We start from the raw sequence: 5,863 nt of genomic DNA on the forward strand, positions 1-5,863 counted from the left end.
CCCAGGCCTTGTGACATCTTCTGCAAGTTCACATGCCACCACGTGTCTATAGTATATGCCCAGGCACCATCTCACAGATGTGTAGTCATTTCCTCCGGGATAAAACCTTCCATCTCAGAGGGATGCTAAAGGAGGTGAGACATTATACACTGCAAGGAGGTGTTCTTTAAGCTCAGGGAGTAAATAACTCAAAGGCTACACGGCATAAATAAGCAGTAAGGAATGCTAGGCTTCTTAGAAGGGGCAGAGACCAGTCAAGCTGCCTGGAAGAGTCACTCTCCAACATGTTGTGCAGTGTGTTCCAGGTTCCCAGCTTTTGTGAGCTGTCACCTCTGCTGGGGTAGGCTTTGATGATGAAGGTGTCTTTGAACCAGTTCTGCTCCTGTGGTAAGCATCCCCTCACCCATATTCCCGTGAGTAACCCCAATAAGACTCATGGGGTTACCACACTGAACATTAGAGATCTTATTTTGCTCTCTGGTCAGCTCCCTGTCTGAGCAGACAATTTGCTCACATCTCCTTAGTAATGGTCACACAACACACAGGTGCACAACTACACGGGAAAGTTCATTTAAGAGCTGATCTCAGAAGGAAAAAAAAAGTAGAATAATATTGGAGAAGCTTCTCTCAAATAAGTTCTAAGCAGATCAATTCTGCTTAGCTTGTGAGATCGGGAGCATTCAGGGTGGCATACGCTTGAAGGAGCTTCTAAAAGACTTTTTGGTAGGGCCAATGCTGGCAGCACAACTGGCCCAGTGTGGGATCCAAAGGCTACCCACTCTGCTTTCCAAATGCAGTTTTCTATGGCTGGTTTAGACACATAGTGGCTGGAGAGCCCCATTAGAGAGAGCTATGGAACCAGAACCAGGAAGAACTTTCTGGCAGGACAGTAATCAAACAAGGGAATATGCCTACAAAGAGACAAAGTCCTAACTTGTGAGGAAAGTGGAACACATTAGATACACCTTAAGGGGACCCCCTGGGATCTGGGGAGTCATGTCTAAACTCACTCCGTCTGCCTTTCATCTGCCAATTATACCCAAGGCATGGTCCATGACAGTGAAACGAGATGCCCAAATTAACTATGTGCCAACAGCATCTTAGATTACTGTCTTCTAGGTGTTTCAGGTTAAGCCAACAACCTAGCCAGAAAGGCCCAGGATGGGATGGTGGGGTGCCAGGACATGCCTTACCTCTTACAAGCCTGATGTGCTGTGGTGTGTGTGTGGTGTGCATATGTGGTGTGGTATGGTGTGTGTATGTGCTGTGGTGTGGTGTGTGTATGTGGTGTGGTGTAGATATGTGTGAGTGATGTGGTGTGGTGTGGTGTGTGTGTGTGGTATGAATACTTTGTGAATGGAGTAGGGGTGTGGGTGGTATAGAGTAGGGTGTGGTGAGGGAATGGGGCATGTTTAGTTGTATGTATAAGGAGTGTGGCACAAGGGATGTAGGGGTGTGTATACAAAGTATAGGTGTGTTATGTATACATAGTGTGGCAGGGTGTGGGATGTATGTATATGTGTATATTCTGTGTGTATGTGTGTATGTACATTTGTGTGTGTGTATACTGTGTGTGTGTTTGTGTGTGTGTGTGTGTGTGTGTGTGTGTGTGTGTGATATGTAGGGTTAGGGCAAGGCCTAAAAGCAGCAGAACATCTTCCAGCCTCACTGGTTCACTGGTGGCTGGACCAAATCTGCTCCACAACTTTTTGGGAAACAACAAACAAAGGGCTCCTCTACTGGGACTCCCATGGACTGAGGCTCATAAATTGGACGCTCTCAAGCCCTGTGTCCAAAAGTTCCCCAACTCAAGCCCGCCATTCCTCACCCCCTGGGATCAGAGTCCCGATGAACTGAATAGTCCTGGTGCCCTGAATCCACACAGCTCTCAAAGCCTTGCCTGCTTTCCCGGTGCACTCCGCCCCCTCCACCCACACAGCTGAGGTCACCCTGGCCCGGCCTCTTTTGCAACTTTCCCAAGTCTGTGCACAGAAAGAGGGGAGGAAAACTCAGAGGGAAGTGGCCTCTCACCAAAACCGTTTACGTTCTCAATACTGGCCAGATTGAAACTGCCACTCCGGGAAGAGAGAGGCCCAGACCCAGAACTCCCACCTGTGTGAGGTGAGTGCCATACAACCATGCCTGAAAGGAGCCTGGCAGCCTGTCTTTCCTCGCGTGTGCCCATCTGCGCCGCAACTGTTTGGGTGTTGGTGAAGAGGAGTAGAAATCGGGTGCAGAAAGGAGGCTAGAAACTTGGCAGGTGCAGAGTTTCCATCCAGCCCAAAGACCCCTGCGCTGCAGAGTTCCTGGGTGTGGCGGAGAAAGGACTTCCCTGCCAATTACAGGGAGCTGCAAAGGCAGCAATAGCAGGCGAAACAAGGCAGCTCAAAGGAGGTTGTCATTATGCCTCTAGACCTGCAGGGCCCGGAAGAAACCAGAGCCTTCCAAGAGGACTAGGTCCTACAGCATCTGGCGTCTCCTTGGCCCACGGACATGGTGCTCTCTGCATTGAAGATTTGGGAGCTATGAGAGAAAGATGAGCTCCCCAAAATAGGAAAATATCTCTCTTGTGCTAATCCATAAGAATTTCTCCTGGCGAAGAGCTACAGTGTAGGTGCTGATGAACAGAATTGGGCAGATTCCGGTTCTACTCTAAGCTGGCTACTAACTTAGTTTGTTGTTGTTTGGTGTGTGTGTGCACACATGTGTGCGCACGTGTGTGTATGTGTGTGTATTGTCTTATGTCTTATGTGAATGATAGGCATTCATACTTACCACAGCATATTTGTGGAGGTCAGAGGACAGCTTTGTTGGGTCGATTTTCTCCATCTACCCTCACACGAGGTCTGGCAAGAACCTTTACTTGTGGAGCCATCTTGCCAGCCCACCAACTAGTTTTGACTGCAGAATCCATTGGGCTCTAATAGCATTTTGTAAGATGCAAGTGTTCTATAATTGCTAGGCATTGCACATTGATTAAAAAGAATTGCTTTGGGCTCATAGATCAGTCCCCCACCCCACAAAGATCTTATGGAGATAGTAGTTTGTGAGTATCCTTAGACATAGACCGTGCTTCTGCATAGCAGGCATGCACTACATGGGTGTTTGGATAGACAGACGCCTGCCTGGATGGATGAATGAATGGATCCATGCATGGGAAGGACATGTGGATGGACTGTCACTCTTCAGGGAAGCTTCTGTGTCTGCAGCATCAGTCACCATGCTTTGGGGACAGGTGTACAGCGAGATAAGAGGCATTGTCTAGGGTACAGGTAGTCTACTTAGGGAAGCAGGACAAACATCTCCCCAAAGAGCTTAAAGAATGAGAAAGAGGAGCCTTCTGAAACCGGCACTGTGGGTATGCTTCGCAGAGGAAGCAGGTTTAGACCTGCAAGGATTTGGGTGGGTGGTGCCAACTGCCAAGTGATCCTGGCAGACCACAAAACCTCCTGTACCCCAAGAATCTCATTAAACAGAAAAACCTTACACTCGGCCTGCGGGTCCACCATTTGTTAGAATGAATAAAGTATGGGGAGCAGAGGGGGGAAAGAGAAATTGTGCAGCAAGACTAGAAGCTGGGAAAGATTGTATACTGGGCAGAGAAACTGGGCCTGCTCTGGCATTCTCAGCTGCTCCTGTTCACTGGTCTCCCTGACAACTTAATATAGGACCTCCTCCAGGACAAGCAAGGCAAGAGACGATGTGGGGTCCTGGCTGGAGCCAGTGGGATAGAGATGCGGGAAGGAGAAGGCCAAGGTCCTCAGGAGTTCTTGGAGACTAGACACGGGCCCAAGAACAGCTCTGCAGCGACGGGTCTTCCTTGTTTGTAGAGAAGCTAAGGGTGGGGCCCAGCTCTGGCTTGGAAGTGCTGTGGGACAGGAGCCAGAGAAGAGATGGTCCTGGCTGCAGTCCTGCTCTATGTGGGCTGGGCTGGCGGGGCAGGTCCAGCATTCCAAGCCTGCTACTCAGTGTTAAGTAACAGTGAAGATGACTCAGCCTTGCTGATCGGAGGATACCGTGCTTCCCTCTTTGAAGCTCTGAGTCATCCAGTGAAAAGAGGCCAAAAAGGACATTGTAGCTACACCCAGCTGGGGGTAGACGACACGGGAGGGGACCTCAGCTACTATCTGAAACCTGGGAGTCATAGTCAAGAGAGCCCCGCTGCTGTCCGCTCCCAAACTGACTCCTTCAATCCTAGCACTGGGCCAGCCTAGGTCACTCTCTGGACCAAAGATCAAGGCTATTTTTAGATGTCAGACTTGTCAAATGTTTGCCCTTTTTGGGATTAGGGGATGGGAGCCTTTGGTGGCTGCACACTTCCACGGCACATCTGGAAAGGGCATCGGGACAGCAGAGGTATGGATAGAGAGGTTCCTAGGATCAGAAGAGGCAAATAAAACCCAAGGGAAAGACTTCAACCCCCGACCCCCAACACTCCCTCCGCCAGTGCCTGGTGTTGCAGAGGAATTGAGCATTTCTTATGGATGGCACCTGTCCCCCTGGTGAAAGGATTAAGCACCCAGGGCATGTTTAGCTGCTTTCCATGAGCCCAGTGCTTAGATTAAGTGACACCGAGGTCCTTCTAGTACTACGCATGCTCAACATTTGTAGCTCGACATCAGCCCTAGTGGACATGTCTACAAAAATGTCAACCACTGCAAATCGGATGTCAGGACCTCCTCTACCAATCCCCACCCCACGAAGGTGTTAAATTGTCATCTGTATCTTTCCTAACATTGAGATCCTGTTATGCTCTCATAATATGACACACACGTGCCATCTGCAGAGGAAGCCACAGCCATAAGTAACATCCATTTTTTCCAGGAGGGAACAGAGAGGTCAAAAATAGTAATACTCAGCCAGGCCATGGTGGTGCACGCCTTTAATCCCAGCACTTGGGAGGCAAAGGCGGGCAGATTTCTGAGTTCGAGACCAGACTGGTCTACAGAGTGAGTTCCAGGATAACCAGGGCTACAAAAAAAAAAAAGTAATACTCATGGTTCAAGGTCCCAGATGGGTAGATTAGGGAAGAGAGAGAGGGCTCTCTGACCCCAAAGTCACAATCATTGCCTGGCATGAGGCAGTCTCTCCCCTTGCCTCCTCCCCCAAGTCATGGTGATTCATCCAAATAGGAAATCACACTCAGATGACTCTAGGCAGCTACACAGTCGCACATGCTTTGTAAAGAGAGGTTAAGTCAAGGTAAAACCAGGGGAAAAGAGAGAGGGGGGTAAGTCTTTTTTTTTTTTATAAATTCTTAAATTACAGAAACAATTTAAGATTGTAGAATAAAAATTTTAAATATATGCATTTAAGATGCAATGGAAATGCTTAGCCTCTCTTCTGCCTTTCCGCATCTCTTCTTAGGATGGTATGTTCTATCCGTGTGTTTCCTGGATACATGTGTAGGATTAAGCTCAGAGACAGATGCAGCGAGACGATGCTTGGAATCAGTCACCCCCTGTCAAATGCTTAGATTTGGGAGATGGGGCTTAACTTAAATTGTCAGTGTGTGTTTGTTACATAGCCGCCTCATCCTTCTTAAATGGCCTTGTATTTCAGAATATCTATGGATTCAATGGCATTTGTGTAGAAAGTCTGGCATTAAAAGAGGCTATGAATTTGAGAGAGAGCGTAGTAAGGTTGAAAGCATGGGAAGAGTTGGAGGGAAGATACGGGGTAGGGTAAAATGGGTATAAATATAGTACACATATATGAAATTTTTAACTAATTTAATTTTTAAAAAAGAAAGTATGTTATTGGTGGAGATTCAGGTAGAGCTCTGATGGGGCCTCAGAGGGTCAAGCTATGTTAGTCTCACTCACTTCTACTAATGGCATAGTCTCTTGGCACAGTGGCATTT

At 48.1% G+C, this 5,863-nt stretch overlaps 1 protein-coding gene across 2 annotated transcripts in view; it reads left to right on the top strand.

Annotated features, from left to right (window-relative positions):
• Positions 1-1,976: 1,976 nt before the first annotated feature.
• Rab7b (RAB7B, member RAS oncogene family) overlaps positions 1,977-5,863 on the top strand; it is a 29,436-nt gene continuing 25,549 nt past the window's right edge. For both annotated transcript variants that reach the window (XM_031381934.1, XM_031381929.1), the window contains exon 1: positions 1,977-2,121. The gene's annotated coding sequence lies outside the window, so the exon portion shown is untranslated. The remainder of the gene's footprint in view (positions 2,122-5,863) is intronic.

Source organism: Mastomys coucha, unplaced genomic scaffold (genome assembly GCF_008632895.1).
Source record: "Mastomys coucha isolate ucsf_1 unplaced genomic scaffold, UCSF_Mcou_1 pScaffold1, whole genome shotgun sequence".
NCBI classification, from domain to species: domain Eukaryota; kingdom Metazoa; phylum Chordata; class Mammalia; order Rodentia; family Muridae; genus Mastomys; species Mastomys coucha.